At 34.7% G+C, this 23590-nt stretch overlaps 1 protein-coding gene and 1 non-coding gene across 5 annotated transcripts in view; both read right to left on the bottom strand.

Moving 5' to 3' along the window:
* Window positions 1-23590, bottom strand: part of FIGN (fidgetin, microtubule severing factor) — a 182850-nt gene that overhangs the window by 71207 nt on the left and 88053 nt on the right. The window contains exon 3 of one of the 4 annotated variants that reach the window (XM_071216357.1): window positions 10942-11085. The exons of the other annotated variants lie outside the window; for them this stretch is intronic. The gene's annotated coding sequence lies outside the window, so the exon portion shown is untranslated. The remainder of the gene's footprint in view (window positions 1-10941; window positions 11086-23590) is intronic. 4 annotated transcript variants of the gene reach the window in all.
* TRNAG-CCC (transfer RNA glycine (anticodon CCC)) lies at window positions 8938-9009 on the bottom strand. Its single transcript has one exon. It is a non-coding gene; the product is annotated as a tRNA-Gly (tRNA).

Below are 23590 nucleotides of genomic sequence, written 5' to 3'. Positions count from 1 at the left end.
AAGAGAGGTAAATCAGGATTCTTACTTAAGATTGAGGGCTGTCTCATATATTTAGACAAAGGAATAAAAATATTACTTATATATAAAGTTTACAACCCTTCAACAATTCTACTTAGAAACTCTTTACTAAAAGTGTGCAATGTTCAGACAAAATTTGTTTAGGTTATTTATGCTATTTTTTTTCCTTTTTGGCAATCTGTGCATTAATTTTTAATGCAATAGCAAAATAGCATCTTGGACTTTGATAAAAATATTTTATAGTCAGGGCTGGATGACATAGTGCATTAATTCAGTGCCCTTCACTCCTGGGACCTGTGTATAATTTAGTCCAGCCTGAAGAAAATAACTTTGATCTGAAGGCAGTGGAAAAAGCTACATACAAAATGAGTTTTGGTAGGGTTAGTGTTGTTTCTCCCATATGAAATGGCATATGAAGATAAACTTCTTTAAAATACAGCTGCATGGTCCAGTACTAAAAGCAAAGAACTCTTAACAATGGTAATTCCCTCACCTCTACTTTCTCCCTCCCTGAGCCATTCTATACTCCGATAAAATAAACCTGAGCACCACCTATAACTGGGATGCTCTGATTTCAGATGAACAAAACACTGTTCAAGTATACTGTGATTACAGTCCAGTCTTTAGAGCTGTTGGCTCTTCCATTTGGAAAAACAAAGAAAGCTGCATAATGATACAGAAGCAGAAGAGAGGATATCTGCATCCTCAAAGAAAGTGGCACTTCCCCTTGGGGGGGTGGGTACGGGGAGATGCCCCACAAATGAATCCAAGAAAAATGTCAACAGTAGGAGGGACCACGTGTAAAGAAATTGTTTCTTTAGACCTCATCTTGAGTGCATTCTTTATGATAATATTTAACTGTACAATTTCATATATTGTTATGGACAATGCCATTTTTTTTTTTAAGTTTAGGCTTTGGCTGAGTTTAATAAAATGATTGATCCAGTCCTTTGTGGCATTAATCGTATGATAAACAGAATCCCTTTTTGCTTATAATTTTCCCAATTATTTCCAATCCAATTCTTTCCTTTATTATGTGAATAATAAACATGGTTTACTCGGTTTCTAAAACAGCAGTTAAAAATAACGTTGCTCAATATTACTTGCAATAGAGTTAAAAGATACAAAGGTTTTTCTCACTAATAATTATGAACTGTTTCACTGGTATCCTTATGATGAGCAGTGGTGTTTGCCATATTTTAGTGACATGTAAAACTTAGTGTATAATTAGCCAGAAATTTATTTCTAAATATGCTAGTTTTAGTTGCTTATGTTAATAGAGTTAGTGAGTCAAATGTTCCTCCTGCCTCTTCAAAGTATGTACTATCCTATTCATAGCGCACAAATTCCCTAACTAATAGGAAAACCAAAATATGTCTGGGACCATGCAGATAATATAGGTAGGCTACACAGAGATAAATCAAATCTATGTGCCCATATGTGTGTATGTAAGTGTATGTCTGTACTGGAAGAAAGGAAATAGAGAAAATAGGGGAGAGAATGACAGAGACAAGGAAAAGAGATTTTTTACAATTGCTTTTGTGTTAAAAATTATCTATGCTTAGCTAACCTTATTGTTAATAATAGCAGATTCCAAAGCACATCCTAAACTATTTAACTAACACGTGGACATCATCTTTTTTTTTCTCAAAAGTAGGCATAACCTAAGGTTTTATTTAGTTATGCATTTACTACTTGTGGCTTAAACCAGTCAAATGGCTAAAAAATTTCTATACATATTATTTATTATCTTATTATCTTAAAAATTGGCAAAACAAATCTTACTTATTATCTTAAAATTCCCTATGAACATTCATTTCTTTCTTGGGAAATCCTTGTAGGGTACATCTGGTTTTACAGGTATAAAGTTTTCTTCCAAAAGGTAATTTATACTAATTTTAATACTTTCCAACAATTGTATACAAGCAGAAAAACATTGTGTTAGATGAGAATGCTAAAAAATCCTTGAAAAAAGATAATAACTTTAAAGTATACAATTGAGTTGCATAGGAAAGCACATCAATTTTTAATTTGGAAATATTTTTGTTTTCTACATGATAGAATTTTTAACAGAATATGCAATTCTTAGAATTAGTAATGAATTGTAGGTCTGAAAGTACATTTCTACACATTGAACTGACACCCTTAGAACTTGTCTCCTATTAAGTAAAAATTTTAAAAGCATCTGAATGCCTACAAGAGCTCTGTAATTACGTTTATCTTTTACATTTTCTTATGGCCATTATATGATTACTTTGCTAATTTGTAAAGACTTTTCAGGTGAGCAAGTTTTATTGTACCCTACTCTTTTTTTTATGTGTCTACATCCACTCATTGTTTTCATATTTTACTTTAGGAATTATTTTATCCACTTCAATGCCAAATGACAGTATACTTTAAAAAGCATCTCTTCAGAAACTATACCATAAAGTAGTGGATTACATCCATGGACACAGCTCCCAGAAGCATTAAAATGTTACCAGATTACCCAAATGACAGCAATGACAGCTTAAACACTTAAAGGGTTTTTACATCATCATTTTTGTGTGTGTTTTCCCCCCAGTTTGAGTAGTACTATTCAAGCATGCTTTAATAGGAGATTAGCTGTTAAATACATTAAACAATACACGTTTTATAATAAAATCAAGTTTAGTATCTAACGAACATTCCTTTGTACTTTCTATTAATAAAATACTAGCGGCACATTCAAGAAGCTTGTCTCTGATATTTTTCTCCTTCCACTATATTTATTTTTGAAAATTGGTCTTATAATTAACCTGCATAACCTCTTGTAATGTTAAGACTTTAAGTATAATATCTATAGATAAAACAACTGAAAGATGAACATACTAATCTGGAGAGTAACCTCCACAAATGAAAGAGAAGTGAATCATTTTTTAAGTCTCTATCTCATTTTTTAGCTTTACATTCCTAAGGAAAAAAAAGAGATACAAACTAAAGGTGTCCTTATTTAGATATATTAGTCAAGGCAGGCTTTGCTGTTTTAAGCAAACAAGACTGTAACTACACTTTGTCCATCCAGTTCTTCAATGTGTAAATTGGATGATGACTTGGACAATTCTCCCTTCATTATTGAACTGTGGAAAGGAAACACAGAAGTGGCTTTTTCTTTTTTAAACTCTGCAATGTCTTGTAGCCAGATTCTAAGGCATCAAAGAAATATATATATATACACACACATGCATATTTTTTTTTGCTAGACAAGCTGTTGTAATTGAAATGAAGTCTAATCAGACTCATTACTGTTTTCAGCAATTTGCACCACCAAAGATGCTTATTAGGTAACTGTGTTTAATAAACCACTCTTTAGAAAAATACCAGTAATGAGCTCTTAACAGCCAATCTTTAGCGTGAATGTAATGTGAAAAGTGTTCCTAGCGCTGAATAGATTTTCACATTTAGTAGTGTCATAATTAAACTCCATGAATTGGCTGCTGTGATGTTAGATTTATTGCAATAATTTATTTTTTCTATTTTAAATGTTTTTAATTTATTGTGGAGCAAATTTGTATTGCAATAATTTATTTTTTCTATTATAAATATATTTACTTCATTGTAGAGCAAATTTTAGGCTAGTGCCAAACTGGTCAAATAATTTTCTACTGAGGATTTGTTAATGAGTGATAACCAAGGGTTTTAGAACTGATGACTTATGCCAGTCAAGACTTTTCTCATCAGCATCACCACACTTCAGGAAAAAAGTCTTCCTGTCAATTAATCATATGTGAAAAGTTATCTCAGCTATAAGAGGAAAATGGCATTTCTATCACTAAGATAAAATATATTTTAAAAATGAACATTCTGAAAGGAGTATTTGAAGAATGCTGGCCTTTTGTAATAGCACATATAAATACCATTATACTGCTTCATTAGACATTGTCCTTAAAATGTGAATATTATTTTTTTCTTGATATATTATACTCCTCTTTCTAGCACTATTTATTAAGCTCTTAACATGCATGGATCACATTGTGGATATATATTATTTATATGCACTAAGGGTGGTCATGAGAGTAACTAGACTTCTTATTGATAAGGGGAAAAAAAGGTTACACACCTCTGAGGACAGGAGTTATTTCCATGTACTATGATGGATGTGCCAAAATAAGTTTATCTATTGACTCCATATTGATTAATCCATTGATAGATTATACTCTGAGTCATATGCAAAAATATAATAATTACATAGAAGGAATTGAAAATTGTTTCTTTAGAATATCTCAGTAAGACTTTTGAGAAGCTCTTCAGCTTGTGCTCAGAAAATGTCTCATGTGACAAGGTAAATACCTTTTACTCACTAAACAGAGCCCAAAGGAAGACACAACCAGCTTTGGAATGAGATTCAGGACCTTCTTTAATGGGACCAAAAAGATAATAAATGAAAAAGTACCAAAAAACAGGAGACCAAGTGTTTATCCCCATTCATGATAAAATGATAACAAGCATCCTGTTACTGAATGATTCCTCTCTCAATAAACTTTCCATTTTATCTAATCTCCAGCTTGAAGGATATTAATTGCAACCAATAAGCCTCCATAACTGTTTTCAGCTGTTTGAATCAATAGGGCTGTGAGAACAGAGACTGTCAAATTAATGGCTTGCTTCATTTGATTTTGTGGAATGCACTTCTTTACATTACAAAGTAGAGAAGAAACCAAACTTATTCCCTTGTGAATTCTTATAGCTCTCAGATCAAAATATCATCCTGTTTCTTTAAGTCTCTACTGAATTCGTATTCAGAACCTCAAAAGATGACAGTGCATAAAAATACTAGAAAACACTAACAAAGGGTCCCCTTTGTCGTGCCTTCTTATACCCTTGAATAACTTCATTTATGAATCATATACTAATAATGATTTATAATGGAGAGTGCATGTTTTGTGCATTTGATTTTAACACAAAGCTAAGAGGCTTCAAGATGTGAATTACTAGAAATAATAATATTAACAATGGTAAAAGAAGAATCATTCTTGGTGAGTTTTCAAAATAATTTTCCATAATGATGAAGTAATTACTCTAATTATGAATTTTAATTAGGAATTGTATACCTCACTAATGGACCCAACCCTGGATTACAAAAAGTTGGCAACATTTTGCCTTAGTCTTAATTTCTAATTTGAGAAACACAAACTGGGAAGGATTGTTAACACAGCTAACAATAAGCACATAAATGCACAGTGTTGTGTAAATATAAGGTCTGGGTCAACAGGGCATAATAATTTTTAAAAAGCTAAAAAAATAGGGCATAATAAAATGGTAGTGGTGATAGACTTATATTAATGGATAAAACTTTTTGGAGGTGGACTTTATACTTCTGTTTTTGACCATACCATTTAGACATCTGTCTGAAGACGCAGAGAAGTCAGATACTTAAGTTTGCAAATAACTTTCAAAAAGCATTAGGGCTAATTTATTGTTAGAAATATCAAGTATGCACAATACCTAATACCAATCTTAGCCCTCTACTCAATTTCATCACTTGTCATATTGCTGATCTAAAAAAGTTTAAAGCAAATATCCATCTATGGTTTTTTATGAAACAAGCAAATAAACAAAAAGGAAACCAGAAAGAATCCAATTTCTTTTAGTTATGTCTTAATTTCTTTTAGGATTACTTATTCTCCTCCCTTTTGGCCCTGGCACATGTACCATCGAGTAATTTTCTCTGCTGCTTCTCTCCTTCCTGTTTTCAAGTATTTTGCCAATTATGAGGAAACCGGTTAGAGAATATATTTTAAGTTTCAAAACTAGAATCCTCCAAAATCCTTTTCCTTGAACTTCTGAATCTTGATAACTTCTATTGTCTCTAGAAAAAAAACAAATAAGATCAGTTGGCTAAATTGTTTAAAATATAACAACCTCTCTGCTCTCGTGGCATCTGAGGGCCTGCCACTATTTGAGTGCTGGTGCCCTAAGTTATAGGGAACACGGATGATCTCTTCCCATGTGGAGCTCATAATGTGTAAGGAAAGAGACATATTAAATGCACCTTGGTAAGGGCAAAAATAGACTTATTTTTGAAGTGGTGGGATTTAGCAGAGAAAAGATTTAGTTCCAAAACTGGTGAGGAGATGTGGCTATACAGAGAAGTTAATACTTGAGGTATTGCTTGAAAGGAGAATAGAATTTCACCCATTAAGATAGAGGAAGACAAGTTTCCCTGCCTCAGAGAAAACACGGTCAAAATCACAGATGAAGTCAAGTATACCTGACAAGTTTGGGAAATGGGGTAGTTTGGTATCATTAGAAGACAGGAGGGAGGTTTACATCTATGCATAGGGTGGAATGGAGGTATATAAGAGCTTGAATTCAAACTGCAAAAAGACTTGAATGTTTAGACTTTATTTCTGCCAACATAGAATGTTGACCTGATCTGTTCTTTAGAAATATACTTATAAAAATATATAGGGCTGACTAGAGGGGGAAAAGACTAGAAGCAGGGCCTGAAATTCAACAATAGGAAGGGAAAAATCTGAGAAAGATTTTAGTGGTAGAGTTCAAAGGACAGGCTGAACATTTAGGTTTCAAGGAATGAAGGAAAGGAAACAAAAAAATCAAAGGACACCATCATAAAAACAGAAATATTTGTGAAATTTTAACAATGGGATTGTGGCAGATATTAACTTTAATCTTCCAAAAATCTTTGTGAGGACTATTATCTTCTTTCATATATTAGACAGATTCCATGAATCTAAAGACCTTTCTCAAGTTTAACTCAGAACCAAAATGCCACTTAGATCATGTGATACAAAATTGCTTCATTTTATCCCCTTTTTTGACGAAGGACCCTGAGGTTTCCAGCAAATGGTTTGGCTGCTGGAAAGATGGGAGAGAAAGCAAAGCAAGGATATTTGGTAGTCATGAGCATAAGGGAAGTAGTTGAAATTATGGTAATGGTGACACTGCACGGAGAATGTGTAGAATGATGGGACAAGAATGAACTTGAGTTAAACCATCATTTAAGGAATAGGCAACAGGGACTGAGAAGGTATAAATAGATTAGGGAGAGAAAAAGATGGGCAGGGAGAGAATGTGCTGTTGCAAAAGACAAGTGAGGAAGGAATTTCAAGGACAGAGTGCTTAATGGTAGCACATGCATCAGAGAAGTCAAGTAAGATTAGGAGAGAAAACAGGCAATTAGGACGCTATAGATGATCTTCGAGAGAGTATGACCATGTCAGAAGCCATGGTGAGTGGGTTATGGAGGAACTGAGATGTGAGAAAGTGAGATGGCGAGCACAGAAGCATTTTCCTCATGGACAAACATCTTAATAAGGATAAGGATCATTTTAAGGGGCAAATAAGAATGGAGGTAAAGGATTTTTCTTAAAGGGATATGGGGAAAACCTGATCGTTATTAGACCAAAGGTCAGCAAACAAAGTCTCATGAGCCAAATCTAGCCGGCCATCTCTTTTTGTAAATAAAGTTGTATTGGAACACAGCCACCTATTTGTCTATGTATTGCTTATGGCTGCTGTCGAGCTCCAGGCAGAACTGACTCGTCCTGATAGAGATCATAGGGCCTACAAAGCAGAAAACACATATACATGACCCTTTACAAAAAACATTTGCTAATACTGCCCTAGGTTGAGGGAAAAGAAAGAGTGGACGGGAATAAATTAAAGATACATTGTTTGGATCAGCCGTAGGTGGGAATTGATGGAACAGAGTCCTCAATAAGATGGAAAGAGAGAATCAAGAGCACACTTCTCAGACAAATATTGGAAAAACAAGGGGAACCTGTGAGATGAGTGGGAAGGAATTTAAGGGTAGGTGCAGTATGTTTGATCTTCTGTATCCCATTTTGTTTTCTGTAGACACCTTTCTATCTTTGATGAGCTAACAGTAGAAACATGTTCCATGTGAATTGCTAATCTGTCAGCTGTGAACTCTGGTCACAAGGAGGGTCAAGGTGAAAGAGTACGGAAGGATCAAGGCAAACCCATCACCACCACTAGAAAAGCACCACAGTCATCACAAAAATCATCTAAGGGTGGACAACTGTTCTGTCACTGTCTATGACAAGACAGAACAATCCTGGAAAAATGGGCCTTAAATTAAGGACTGTAGTCCCAGATTTTTACTTGTAACATAAGAAGGTTGGAGACAAGCAGTTATTACTGAAATATCTAATGAGACTCTCAACTTTAAGGAAGACCTATAGCTTTTGAAAGAATACAAAAAAGTTACAAGGAAAGAAATGATTACTGCCTAAAGAATCTTTATTCATATTCTCAAGATAAATGAAAATCTCATTCCAATTACAACTAATTTATAATAGGAAAATGTATTTACAATATTTATAGGCTCCTGGTCTCCTTCACAATCTTCTCTGCCCAAAACTCAAACATATTGCTCCCCTATCATCTTCCTCTTTGTTTCACAAAGCAAGTAATGATTAAATGACAGAATTCTGACTGTAGTGTAGTTTTGGATCTTTTTTTTCCCTTTTAGTTTACTACTTGGGTTTTTACTAATAGGACAGTTCTTTTAGGAGGGCAACCATGTGTGAACCAGAGCTGGAGTTAGGGAGAGGATACTTATTTTACAACATTTGAACCCTTCTTGGTTTCACTTGTGTAACAAAAGTTCCCAATATGTTTTATTGACTAATTCTTAAGATTAGTTTAAATGTAGTATTCTCTATATATTTGTATTTTATGCCCACTGTATATCACATGTGATATAGAAAGTCAGCATATATTGTACAAAGAAAATGAGTGCATTAATAATTTAAAACATTTAATTTGGTTATTAATGAATGATGCAAACTTTGTTCTCTAAGTTTATCATCTGTCTCAATCTTATTTAGTAATTAGATAAATTGTTCCTTGTTTGGGTAGGAAAATACTTGATTCCCTAAGATAAGGTGGGTTTTTTTGTTGTTGTTGTTTTTTAGGAGGTACTGGGGATTGAACCCAGGACCTCATACATGGGAAGCAGTTGCTCAACCACTGAGCTACACCTGCTCACAAAGATAAGGTATTTTGAGGTAAAAATTCCCTCCTCTAAACTTGAAAATTATTATTCATGTTGTTATAATTGTTATTATTATTATGGGCTTCATCTAGGAAGCCTTCCCAGATTTCAATGCCTTTCCTCCCTCTGGCACTGCATTTAACATATGGCACTTTAATTTCCTATTTCATCTGTATACCCTACTAACTAATGTCTTGAAGACCAGGGATCTATACCACTAGAATAAGACAGGGAACACATTTGTCTTGTTCATGGCTATACCTCTAGTGATAGAAGAGTGCATAGAATGTACACAGTAGATATTTATTAACGGTCAAATAATGACTATCTGATTTATTCTTCATTGAACCCCAGTGCTTTGCATAATATCTGCACAAAGTAGGTATTTGATACATATTTTGATTGACTGGTTTTGGACATTTGCTTCATGCAGGCTCTAACACATACCATATGTCCAAATATTTAAAGCAATTTTAAAAGTTATAAACCAGACTAACAAAATGTTAAGTAAATATGTTCTATCTTTCTACTTGACAATTATAGCTTCATAAATACCTAGAAGGCCAAGTTCACATTTAGAATTCTCAGTCTCCTGGGTCATAAGAGCTCCTCCACAATGAGGATAAGCCAACCTGCAGCCCACTCTTGTTCTCACCCCTTATCACTCCATACCATAAACAGTTTGACATGCATACAATGGATGCATGTTCCATCCATTCCCTGCTAAGCCTCTATCTTCAACCAGCCCTTTTTACCCTTGGCAGGACAGACCTGGAGAAGAGGCCTGCATGGGTACTAGAAATGAACTTGGGTTATTTTTCCAGCGAATTCCAGATGACTGGAGCACAGTCTAGAATGAAAACATGGATTCTAAATGGGCACATTCTTTTGGCCCCTTGGACTCCCTGAAAGAGAATAAAGGAGAGGAATGGAATAGGGAAAGACTGGACTCTCTAAAACATGGTCATTCTTGCCTTGATTAAAAGATGGTTGTAGTGACATATACGTATAATTTAGTGGGCTCCTAAATTAAAACAAAAGCTGGTGGTGTTTTTTCCTTTTCTTTTCTTTCCTCTCCTCTGTTTTGTTTGTTTGTTTTGCTTTTTTTTTTGATAGTAGACAATGTCATGCCAGGAGCCAAAAGGTATGCATTTAGTACCAGTTCCCTAGTTACTACTGCAATAATCTGGGTCTGAAGATCAATCTCTAGACTTTAGATTCCTCACTATAAACCCCACACAATTGCTATAAACACCAAAAGAGATAATGTATGCATTGCTATAAGGTGCTATTATATAGCTAATAATTGGCATAATTGGGACCAGAATTTAAGTTTACTATTCCTAATTTAATAGTTTTGTTGTTATACTTTTTTACTAAAATCCTATTTCCCACACATTGGCTTTGGCATTGCTTTCTAGGACAACTCTGAGCAAGATATTTTCCTGCATAAACAATAGCCCTTCTAGCTTCACCACCCAAAGTGGTGGTCCATGATCATTTTAGGTAAGAATCTACCAACTTGAATTTGCCTAAGAGAATGTAGGAAAAAGACAGGGTATTATATAAGAAAACTTTAGTAATGTAGAATTTGTTGTGGGAGGTAATATAAGAAATAAAAGCATTTACTGAAAGAACAAAATAGGAGAGACTATATATATTTTATCAAAATCATTTTTGTTATTGTTCACAGTATCTTATTTACTCTTCTTACCAAGAAAACTATCTTAAAAATAATCATTTACTATAATAAGTTCTTTAATTTTAACAATCAACTTTGCTGAAATGCCAGTAATGTCATCTTCTGACTTTAGGCATATATAATATTTGAATTACTCTAGGTTTGAATCCCTAACCTTTCGGCTACTGGTCATGTCACCTTAGGCAAATTACTTAGCCATTCTAAACCTTAGTATTCCTACCTTCAAATAGGGATAATAATTTCCTTGAAAGGTTGCTCTGAGGATTAAATGAAATGATGTAAGGAAAGCAACTGGAACATTATGTTACTCTTTAGGAACTATCACTGCCAGAAGAGTTCTTCTATGGTGTTCCAGGGGACAGAGCTATGGAGAAATAATGAGAAGAAGTTATAGGTAGGTAGATTACAGAAGCATAATATGAAATACCCTCTCATCTCTTCCCTAATGTATGATTAGGAGATTTCCATTCCTTTCCTTGCCATAACTCACTGTTACTTTTATTAAAAATAATTTTACTAATAACTAGCTATGAAGTTTTAAAGTTCTCTAAGGTTAGATGTGTTTAAAAAGAATAACAATAGCTAATGTATATTGAACTCGCTATGGGCCAGGCACTATTCTAAATACTTCAAATATTTATACTCTTTCATTCCTCACCACCCTATTATGATTGCCATTTTCCAAATAGAGAAACAAAGATATTAAGTAGCTTGGACAAAGTCTTGTAGGGCGTGAAACCAGACAATCTGACTACAAAGCCCACGATCTTAATGACTACTCTTGGCTCAAGCCCCTGCAGCAGCCTCCATGACCTTGTTTTAGCTGCCTGGGGTTATACATTAGTAGATTTTTCTAGGTTTCTTTTGAAGTCTCAGAAGATTGGGTTTTCTAACTAAAAGACATAATACCAGATTGAATGGAATTAGATTTAGTATCACACTGCTCTTTGGGTATAGTAAATTTAAAATGAAGATTCAGACCTTAAATATCTCTTTACTCCACAGACCTTGTCTCCGGGAATCCTCATTCACTCCTGCAGTTTTTGTTCATGACTCCTATGTCTCAACCTCCAGCCCAGATTTTGCTCCTGAGTTCTAGAACCATCTATACAATTGCCCAGCAGATGGGCACAGACTTAACATGTGCAAATAGAACTTACTGATTACCCTCCCAGGCATTCCAGTGAGAAATAAGGTACTTTCTTGACCTTCCCTCTTACCCTACATTCAATCAGTGATAAAGTCTTCTCACTTCATCTCTTAAACACTAGAAACTAATCTTTCTTTGTCCTTCCCAAGCTATTGCTTTAAGTCAGCCCTCATCCCTTTTCAGCAGAGTCTCTCATAACTTGACAGATATCTTTCCAAAGAAGATATACAAATGGCCAGAAACACATGAAGAGATACTCAACATCATTATCCATCGGAGAAATGCAAATCAAAATAGCAATCAGATACCATTTCACACCCATTGGAATGGGGGCTATTAAAAAAAAAAAGGGAAACTAGCAAGTGTTGGAGAAGATATGGAGAAATAGGAATACTCATTCATTGCTGGTGGTAATACAAAATGGTGAAACCCTGGGGAAGACTACTTGGCAGTTCCTCAGAAAGCTAAGTATAGAACTACCATATGACCCAGCAATCTCACTACTAGGTATACACCCAGAAGAATTGAAACCAGGGACTCAAACAGATATTTGCACGCTGATGTTCATGGCAGCATTATTCACAATTGCCAAAGGATGGAAGCAGTCTGTCAACCAAAGGATTGATAAACAAAATGTGATATATACATACAATATTATTCAGCATTAAAAAGGAATGAGGGAAGTGGATCCAGTAACTGAGTTCCCATTTACCCATATGGATGACCCAGGATCAATCCCCAGGACATCATTGTAAAAGAAAAAAGGCAACCCAGACCGCGCAGAGAGGCGCAGGGCCCCTGTGGCCTGGAGAAGCACAGGTCCCTACCCAGCGAAGGGATGCACCAAAAAGACGATGGCACAACCAGACAGAAAAAAAAGTAATGAAGTCCTGATACATGGATGAATCTTGAGGACATCATGTTGAGTGAAATAAGTCAGACATAAAAGGACAAATATTGTATGATCTCACCAATTTGAAGTGATTAGAATTAGCAAACTCAGAGTCAGACTCTGGAATATAGGTTACCAGGGGATGGAGTGGAGATGGGGAGTGGGAAGTAAAGGCGTAAATGTTCAGAGTGCCTATATGAAATGATGGAAATGTTTTGGTAATGGATGGTGGTGATGGCAGCACAACATTGTGAACATAATTAACAACACTGAAATATGTATCTGAGTGTGATTAGAAGGGGAAATGTTAGGTTTTATATATGGTAACAGAATAATTTTTTTTAAACTCATGGAACAACATTATACAACGAATCCTAAGTTAAACCATGAACTATATTTAATGGTACAATTATTAAAATGTGGCATTATCAATTGTAACAAATGTTTCACACCAATGCAAGTTGTATATGGAAATCCTGAATTTTATGCATGATTGTCCTGTAAACTCACAACTTCTCTAATAAAAAAAAAAGAATCATTCAGCCAATTATAGCACTTACTCTGTTGTACCAAAATTGTGGATTTATTGTTAGCCTCTTTCACTATGATAAGGCTATCTTATTCATCCTCATGTTCTTAGCACCTCACACTGTACTTTGCACAGAGTATGTGCTTAAATATGAGAAATAAGCAAAAATGTCAAAATAATCATAAAACCTCACCTACTAAATTCTCAAGAAACTCAAGAGAAGTCGCTGTTTACCAAAATGGTACTGTTACTTTTTTATAAAATCAGAATAGATATTTTCTATTAGTACCTACTATGTATACGCTTAGTTTCAAAAGCACTTTATAAAGCAATATTTATTAATGCAATCTTCACAAAATAACAAATAAAGCAAGTCTTAATGAGAATGTATTACAGGTACTATTGCTCTAACATAATAAGACACAATTTTTAAGTCCCTACACCCAAATATTATGCTTAAACACTTTATATGGGCAACCAAACATAAACATCATAAATTTTACATGAAATGTTTTATAGTTGAAATAATTTTCATTCTACTTGTAAAACTCTATTAGCAAAGTTTATGCCATGACAGTTCTACACAATATTTGATAAATAATGGCTAGAGGGCACAGACTGATATTTAAGATGTATGGTACACAATGGTAACTTTGATGGGTTATTTTTTATTGAGGATAACCAAAGATGACATTTCTTTAGAAGGTCTAAATCACTAAAGGGAAGGAATGGCCTAACTGCATCAATGGGAACTGCTCCTTGGCTTGACTTAGAAAGAAAAGATAGATAGATGATAGATATAGATCAACTGATTGAATAACTGATAGATGGAAGTGCAGATACAGTTTGTGTTTTGCCATTTTTAAGGACATGATTTAACTGTGTAGTAAGGTACTTCTAAAATCAGTTGTATAGCATGCTTTTATAATGATGAAAAAGTCTCTTCATTTTGGTTAATCTGTTAGGATCAGTTCTGGTTTCTTTAACATACAGTTTGCCCTTTGTACAAGCTTAACTGTTATGGTATATTTTTCTCTCTAGAATAGTCACTTAGTTGGATTAAACTGTTTGCTGCAATACCACCTCTCTTTTAAGACTACACTGTACAATGACGTGCAGCCAGTAGACATTTATTTGAATGAATAAGGATGTTGATGGTAAATGTATTTCCCACATTTTTCCACATTTATTAGTAGGGATGCATGTAAAACATGCTGCCAAGGGGAAATAAACTATAACATTAAATAGAATTTGCCAAGTAAAGCACAGAACAGAGACTAAGAAAAATAGAACAAAATAAAGAATTCATAAATTATAAATAAAAAGAAAACATTGGGCATTATTTATTCTATCAACAAACATATATTGTGCTGTGCCAGGCACTGTTTTCTACTTTGCAAACAAAACATAAAAATTAAAGTGAAAGAAGAAACACAATCAACCAGTAGCAATCACTAACACAAAATTGGTGATTGTTGAAACATAGTTTGGTTCTCTCAGTTGGAAAGAAAACATGAATTCCCAGCATTCATCTCCTAAACAGGTTATATATTCTTTCTGGGATTTTCAAATCTTTCCTCACAAAACTTATTTGGACGCTTTTTAACTTGGCCCAATAGTTTAAACTATAGTAGTATTTCCTGTGATAACTAAGGAAATCAAAATGAAGAAAATCTCTTTAGCACTGACTTCTGGCATCTTAAGATGTAATGACAACTCGTGTCTCCTAGTGCCTCTCACTTAGAAGAGATAATGCATGTGAAGATAGACAAAATTGTAGGTTCAGTCATGTCAAAATGTAATTTATGCCAAAATAGATCTGGGAGTGTCAACAATTGAAAAATACATGACAAGTTGTAAATCCTCAAAAAAGGAGTGAATTCAGTCATTATTTATCTTTTGTTGTTGCTGTTAATAGAATGTGGAGTACAAATCCTTTCCTGCACATGCGCATAAAGCTTTACAGTTTAAAATTTTTCCTTGAGAAAGCTTTTGGTATCTAATAAAATGCTTTAACTCTATAGACCAAAACATATCTCAGTATTTTTATCTTTCCAGCATATTTTTGGTGTGTTGTGACTTTATCCATAAAAAAATTAAATTGAAATGCCACTGACAGAATTTCAAGTAAACAAAGCATCAACAGAAATCACGAACCTTTCCAGTGTGCTGGAAACTCCAACAGACAGTCATCTACAAATGGACAACTTTAATTTGATTGCTGGCACCATTGGCCGTGCTGAGAATTCTCCTATCTCTTCACACCAGGGGTTTGCTCTTTTAAGTATTGCTCCCCGAAGGGAAGGAAAAACTAGAGAGAGGATTTCCAATGACCCTGCACAGATGAATGGATATGTCAATGGTGAATATTGGTTCAGCTTTGAAACAGGGAATCCTGCAGTGGTCTCCCTTCTCCAGCCCTTCTACACTAGTTTGTCACTGAAGACTTGTGTGAGCAAGAATCTTTAAAAGATCAAGACAGAGAATAAGAAAGTAAAAACTCAAGGAGAAAATTGACAAAACGCTTTTTAAAAATTGATGATAATTTAAATGTTTGGGAAATTCCGTTCTCTTGAGACATGTAAGAGAGTGTTAGCTTTTGTATTAGTGGGGTTTACATTTAAAATTTGAGGCTTCAGAAAGGTAAATTCCAAAACACTCACTGTTCACACAGTCAATTAGTAATGTAGTGTCCTTCTGACAGATCTTGAAGAACAATTAAGTACTGAGTTGAGCACTAAGCATTTCAAATCCTCTGTTTCTCTCCCCTGCTTATATTATAGTGAAATAAGTATACACAAACACAAGCAAAAGGAAGAAATATCAATTCCAGTTTGTTGGAAGATGAGCATTTCAGTTACTAATGTTGTAACTGGGTAGATGCAAAAATTCTGCCTAACTGTGAGACATGCGTTTATTTTCACATGTTTTATGGTTAGTTTTCATTCAGCTATCAATCAATCAATTATGCTGTGACATGATGTAATTTCCTAATCATACTAATATTCATGCTTTTATCACTATCAAACCTAGAGCACATACATTTCAATGAGACAGAAGTCTAATTATTTAAATGTTAGAGCAATATTACATCTCCAAGGCTGTTTCCTTTATGAGTTTTTCTCCCCTAAAAAACACCTAATTTAATTGCAAAGAGAAAAGCATATTAAACAGCATTATACCCCTGTAGTAGCAAAGTTGATTTTTTACAGATCCCAATAAGTAGAGAATTTTTGCAGATCATCATTTAAAATGAATATGTTTTGCTTATAGCTAAGAATGGCAAAATAACATTTATGGCACACAAAATAAATAATAATCATACATAAATTGGAAGGTGGAAGATAAAATATTTTTATTTTATTCTTCAAGACTCTTGACCTGAGGAAAAAATGATTATAGAGATTAACTAGTGATTGCTTTATATCCCCAAAATGTGAGTGTTTTTTTCCTATACCTGGCTTAGTTATCAATTTTTTTCTAACTTTAAAATTTTCCATACTTAAAACAAATAGTACTTATATTTAATCATTTCAAGATTCTCATGACAGGTGCCAGAAAAAAATTTAAAAGTTTTCAAGCAAGACCATGTCCTTCATATATATGTTTCAATCTATAATTATAGGCTTTATTGTGCAGATTACTTTAAAGGCAAGCAAATACTGTATCTAGTATAGGTTATACATAGCAAACATATGCATGTTCCCTCAAATCTTTACAGGGAAAAACATGTCAGCATCAGATGCACAATTATCCTTCCTACAGAACTCAGAAGTCAAAAGTCCTCTCAAACCCTGGAAATAGTTCCTCAGATCCATTTTCCTTAATACAATTTAAATATTCACTTTCAAGAGAGGCCAGAAAATTCCATCACTCTCTTCGGTGGGTAGTAGTGAGAAGAGACAGAAATCAAATAAGAAACAGTTAAACTACAAACAAAAAAATCCAAAGGCATTATTTTTCAAATACAAAATTTACTATGTTCAACTAATAAAAATTATCTTCTTAATTTCTCAGGGAAGAACAAAAACTCTTAGGGATTTCTTTTGTATTTTTTTAAACATTGTATTGTATTGACCTCACAATATTCTAATACTTTACAATTTTGTAAGCACAAATATATATATACTCCAATATTTTTCTCATGAAGTAGCTTAGGTTAACATGTGTTTCTTACAGAGTTGTTTTTTCAGGGGCTGTCCTTTGTGCGACAATGATTACTCTGCTGAAAATTTCATGTGAAGCTACAGATATGTACACACACTTGCACATGTGTACAAAAAATGTTTTCTACAGAAGTATCATATGACCTTGGTATTCACTTTTACAATAGAAGAAACTTTTAGAGAAAATTTCCTTCTACTTTAGGATTCAGATATCATTATAAAATAGGAAACTACTTTTTAATTATAAAAAAGTTACTGTTTTTAATCAAGTTAGGGAAAATACTGAACTGGAAAATTTCACAACATTGAACTAAGGTACATTTTCAAGACTGTATAACAAAATGCAAGAATTAGAAGATATGGTGTATTTCTGTTTCATGGGAACCTTCATTGATTTTTCATTTCATTTTCTTTCACTAGCGCACTTTCTCATTCTGCCACCATACATCCCTATTATGTGTTTATGTGGAGTGTGTATACCTACGTATACATTTCTATACTTGGCTTTCGAAAGTTTTTAATTGTACATTTCAGCTCAGGAAACAAGTAATTATTTCTAACAACTGATTTTAAATATATTTTACCCTTTAAAGAGTCTGCACTTAAAAAGCAATTTGATTCATTTTTATGGAAAGTTTCTTCCATGCAAAACATCTCCCTTCAGTCTGAGTTTGTTAATAAATCAAGACCTATGACTTTAAAAATTCAACTGTTTTGATTTTAAGGCTAGATCTTTTTTTAAATTATTTTTTTTTAAAGGAGCCTTTAGATTACATAAATGTTACTAAAAAATTATAAGAAACTTCCAAATGCCCCACTCCCTCTCCCTCCCACACTTTCCCACATTAACGACATCCTTCATTAATGTGGTACATTTGTTATAATTGATGAACGCATTGAAGCATTACTACTAACCATGGACTACAGTTTCCGTTATGGCTTACACTCTGTCCCACACAATTTTGTAGATTATGACCAAGTATAATATGGCCTGTGTCCATCACTGCAGTGTCCCGAAAATACCTCCATATTACACCTATTCTCTCTCCCATCCTTCAGAATCTCTGGTGGCCACTGCTTTTTTATCAATGATGAGAGGTCTTCCATTGCTAGAATAATAAATCTATAGTAGAATAATAATAAGTCTACGTTAGTCCATAGTTCATTCTCCAATCTTGAGGATTTTGGGATGGTGAAGCCCACTCTGCTTCTAATTGAGAGGGAGCTTGGATCCCACGGAACAGATGGATGGAACTGTCTTGCTTGCAATTGCAGAAACACTCTGTTCCTTGAGATGGGCATTGTTCATCATCATCTCCTTGTTAGTTGTCCTGGGTGAGTCCAGTGAACTGGACAGTAGGTATTGCAATTCTGCTGAGATTCAGGGTTCAACTGGCACATGGATGGACCAAAGATTTAAGTCTCTGGGATATATATTTATCAAGTATAGTGCTAATTATAAGTTCAAATAAAAGGGGCAGATGAGCCATGCGTAGAGAATCTATAAATGAGTCTACTCTATTACACTGGGGTGCATAACTTTCAAAGTAAGGCACATGGACAGGGTGCCAATTTTCTAAGCTGTCTGCCCTGCTTATAGTTTCTAGATACCTCTAGAGCCCTCAGGAGCCCCGCCATTTAAGGCACTGTTTACTGTGGCAATCAATGAGATCCAGCTGAGACCTGCATAAGCATAACATCTGGAATGACTTCCCAACTCACTTTGAAATCTTTTAGCAATAAAAACTCATTTGTAGTTACCATTTCTCCATTCTGGTCAAGGTCTTATTCCAGATGCATTGTTAGTTGGTGTTTAGTAATAATCCCTCAGTGTCAGGAAGGCTCATCTTTTGGAGTCATGCCTCATGATGGGGGATGGGGGAGTGGGAAAGGTGGTGTCTTTATATGCGGAGTTTGGTTTAGAGAGTAGTCATATTTGAGCAACAGAGAGGCATTCAAGAGGTAATTCTTAGGCAATATAAAACACTAGGCTAAGTTTCAATAAAACATTCATAAGTACAATCATCAAAATCAAGGGCCTGACATAATGGCCTGTCTTCCTTCACTAGGTGCTGCCCTCAATCCTGGGGGATTCTTGCTGTCCGGTTAGCGAATGTAGCAGAACTCCCCAGAATAGGAATTTATTATTCTTCTGGTTATTGTGTGGATCTCCAACCACTAAGACAATGCCCCATGAACACTTGAACATATTCACATGTCTTAGAGCCTGCCCCAGGTGCACCCCTTCCCATGCATCCCCGTATCACTGACACCCTGACACTGTTGTGACCCTTCTGTGATCCAAAACCTCTCCAAAAATGAAGCCAACGAAATAACCAAATAAAATTAATAAGAAAATGTAATAATAATTTTAAAACAACCAGTAAAATAGAAAAAATACTTTTTAAATTTAAAATAAAAAATATTTCTTATTTCTTTAGACATTGTGTCTTTCATCACTGTAAGATCTGTTGTGTTGTATGTACAATACTATTTTCTTCCATATATTCCCCTAGTATCTTACTTTTTTTCACTTTATCTTCAAAGAAGCTTTGGGATACAGAAAAGTCGCATAGCGAATATAGGGGATTCCCATATACCTAGGGCCCTTCTTCTTTCCCCCTCTCCCATTTTCATGCGGATGATTCATTTGTTACAAGTGATATACAAATATTGATTAATGCTAGGTCTTTTAACTACATTTAGTTACACTAAATATAGGGTTAATAAATATGCCTGAGTAAATGGAAGAGTCTTATGTTAAAGACAAAAAGCCAATAGAAAATCCCTCAACGTGCACTTGGTCAACTATTTAGAGTAAAACTAGTACATATGAATTCTGGACTTTTGAATTTTAGAGTAAAACCAGTACATATGAATTCTGGACTTTTGAATTTCAAGTCTCCTAAATAGTGATAAATACCACAGAGCCCCAAAGAGTCTCTTTTCTGTCCCTTAACAGACTGCTTGACATCAAGTGCTCAGTGGGCCGGAAACCCACAGCCAGTCATGGAGGGACAGCCCAGACGGAACCATGTTTACTCTGTCAGAGGCAGCTGATTAGGATGACACCAACTCTTAATACTAAGCTTGTGAAGCAGGAATTTGCACAGAGCGTTTCCTGAAACTCAAAGTATCCACCAATGAAATCTGTAAACCACACTATGTGTTAGTAACAGTCAACAGTGGACTGCCTTAGCTACCTGTGCAATGCATGTTAATTAAGAGATCTCTAGAAGTGGATTTTCCTCAAATTTCATTTTGAAAAGCATGAATTACACAGCATAAAGTTATTTAAAGAAAAGAGTATGTCCACAGTAAACTGTCATCTTGAGTTTTGTATTTGACTTATTTCAATGTCAAAGAATCCTAAAGAATCTTAGAAATCAATGGAAAAAAAAAATAGGAAAAGCTCCAATTTCCTCTCACCAAAATACATTGCTTTAAAGGGACTTTTGAGACCATTAGTTTCTGTCTTTCATTTTATAGTTGAGGGGACTGAGGCTCAGGAGTCTTACTTAAAGCTTGGGAACAGCAGAGCCAGGATTAGAACCTAGACCTCCTGCAACAGTCTAGGGTGCTTTCCATTCTACAACCCTGCTTGCCTTATATCTTTTCAGAAAATTAAAAATCTACATACTGGAACATAACCATACTTTCAAAGGAGTTGGGAGTATTATAAGGAAAAAGAGAACGGGATTGCAATAGCATCAAGTCCCATGGATGTGCCCATGAAAAAAAATCAGACTCAAGGAAGACAGAATATTTTCCTTAGAATTATAATAAGACATGTGTTGGTAAAGAATAGGGATGAACTTATCATCCATTTTCCACTTCAAAGTCCTTGTGTTTAAAGAACCTATCTTATCTATACCATTCAGACTCCAAAGATTTCCAAAAGAATGAATGTTTATGAATCATGATGTATTTCAATTAAAAAAAATACGTGCCAGTCCATACTGCATTATCAATCTGTTATGGAATAATCAAATTATCAACCTAATCTGATAGACTCATTTGGTTGTCATTTTAGGTGAGATATTATTTTCCTGTCACTATAGAATGCTTTTAGCTTCAAACTTGGGTCATTTAGGAATGGCTGAGTCATGGCTCCCCAGCATCTAAAATACCCACTGAGAGTCTATTTTCTAAAGTACATTCACTCTCCATATATTATAGTATAGTTTCACATACCGATAGCTTGGGTTGATGTTAACCACCAGCACCCTAGTGATCCAACAGAAGTAATGGCTGCTTCCCAGAAGCTTCCAAAAATAACTGTAAAGAATTAGGTGATATAGTGACCATGAGATAGTGACAATGTGAGATTTAGGTGTCAAGCAGTCTGGGTAATTAGTCTCAACTCTGTTTAATGGATTTAAAATTTTAAATTAGCTCTGCTTAAAAAAAAATAATAACTTTTGATGCTTGTTTTCTCATCTACAAATGGAGCTAGGCTTAAACTTCCCCTAAGGACTTTATCTCTAAATGTAAATAAACTATTATCCTTGGGTGCAGCAGTGGTCCAAAATGTATTCACCAAATACAATGAATGTGCCACAGTGATGACAGAGGTTGTTGATGTGGGAGGAATGGGGTGTGTGGGGGGGTGGGGGGCATATGGGAATCTCTTATAGTTTTTGAATATAACATTAAAAAAAAAAATCCTAGAACCAAAAAAAAGAAAAAAGCTAAAAAAATGTTATGCTAAGATCTTTAGGAATTAAAGAAATACCAAAGTGGGAGAGTGTCTTGTGTCTTATCTAGGACAACCTAGAACCTTTAAAACACTGTGGGTGCTCAGAGGAAGGAACATCTAATAATGTGTCGTAGCTTGGTTTTAGAGTCTACCAAAATTCTAATTTCTCAAAGTCAGGCACTCAATATAATTCGTCTTTGAATCACCAGCAGCTAACACAGTTCTTAGCCCACAGTAGGTCCTCCTTAATTGTATATTGAATGTGTAAATCTGAATCTTGCAGTATGGAGAAATGGAATAGCATTCCAGACAGAAGGAACACTATATATGTAAAAGCTTTGGCTATGAAAGGATATGGTAAATTCAGGGAAGCAAGAGGATGTGTCTGAACCATGAGGAGAGTGGTATAATAGCAGTAGGATGAGGTCAATTTACCATTCAAGAAAGGTCCTACGAAACATCAGTAATCAAGAAAGCTTCTTATCTGAGTAGAATGGGGAAAAACACCTCCATTTTGAATACCAAACAGTAGCATGTAAAGGAAAATCTAGTACCACTCTTAATCCCAAACCACGAGCTTAATCAAGTCTCTGGTATTAGAAATCAGCTTAGTTCATGGTAAGCAGAGGGGCCCTTTGGATCCTTGACACTGAACTGCTGCACTCTATTTTATTCTTCCTTCCCAACATTCCAACAGGTGTGAGCGCAGGTCCCCGTTCTCTAAAAACTTCCCTTCCCTGTGAAATAGCATATAGCCATGCTCCAGAAAGAAATGGCTCTCAAGATAAAGCTGGGTATACTTATAAGAAAGAGGACATCTAACGACAAGTGTTTCTTAACTAATCACCTCTAACGAGTCTACTTCAAATAAGGAAACTTGTGAGTTAAAGGTTCTGAAAGCAAACTGACATCTGAGAATGAATCACTTACAGAAGACAGCTGGAGCTAATTACACTATGAAGTAAATGAGCGGACCCCCAAAAACCAATCTATGATAATAGATTTACCATTCACAATACAACAAACTTTGAAATTTAGTGTACACTGTAAACTGTACTGAATTCATTAGTAAAATCAGTCATGATCTTTTTTCCCTGGTTACTACCCTTCTCTCTGGTGGTCCACAACTTTATCAATCATTCATACAGTAGTGGCTTTGGAGAGAGGTTATTTCGAAGTCTTTCTAGAATAAATAATTTTTTCCTCCATTTCCATTTTCTCATTGGGTAAAAAAACACTAATAGATAATGTAAACTTTTGGATGGAAAAAGTTGACTTTCCTAAAAAGCAGAGCCTCTCTAACTATGCTAGGTGTTTTTCTCATGCAAATGTGATGTGTGTATTTCATTTAGGAAATTAATTGGACATGACTGTATTTTATGCTTAACTTTAGGTATCGTTCCAAAAAGAAAATGAAATTATTCTGTATTACT

The sequence above is a fragment of the Dasypus novemcinctus genome, chromosome 7, assembly GCF_030445035.2.
Source record: "Dasypus novemcinctus isolate mDasNov1 chromosome 7, mDasNov1.1.hap2, whole genome shotgun sequence".
NCBI classification, from domain to species: domain Eukaryota; kingdom Metazoa; phylum Chordata; class Mammalia; order Cingulata; family Dasypodidae; genus Dasypus; species Dasypus novemcinctus.
Note: the sequence above shows the minus strand (reverse complement) of the source record. Positions and strands in the feature narration are given on the sequence as shown.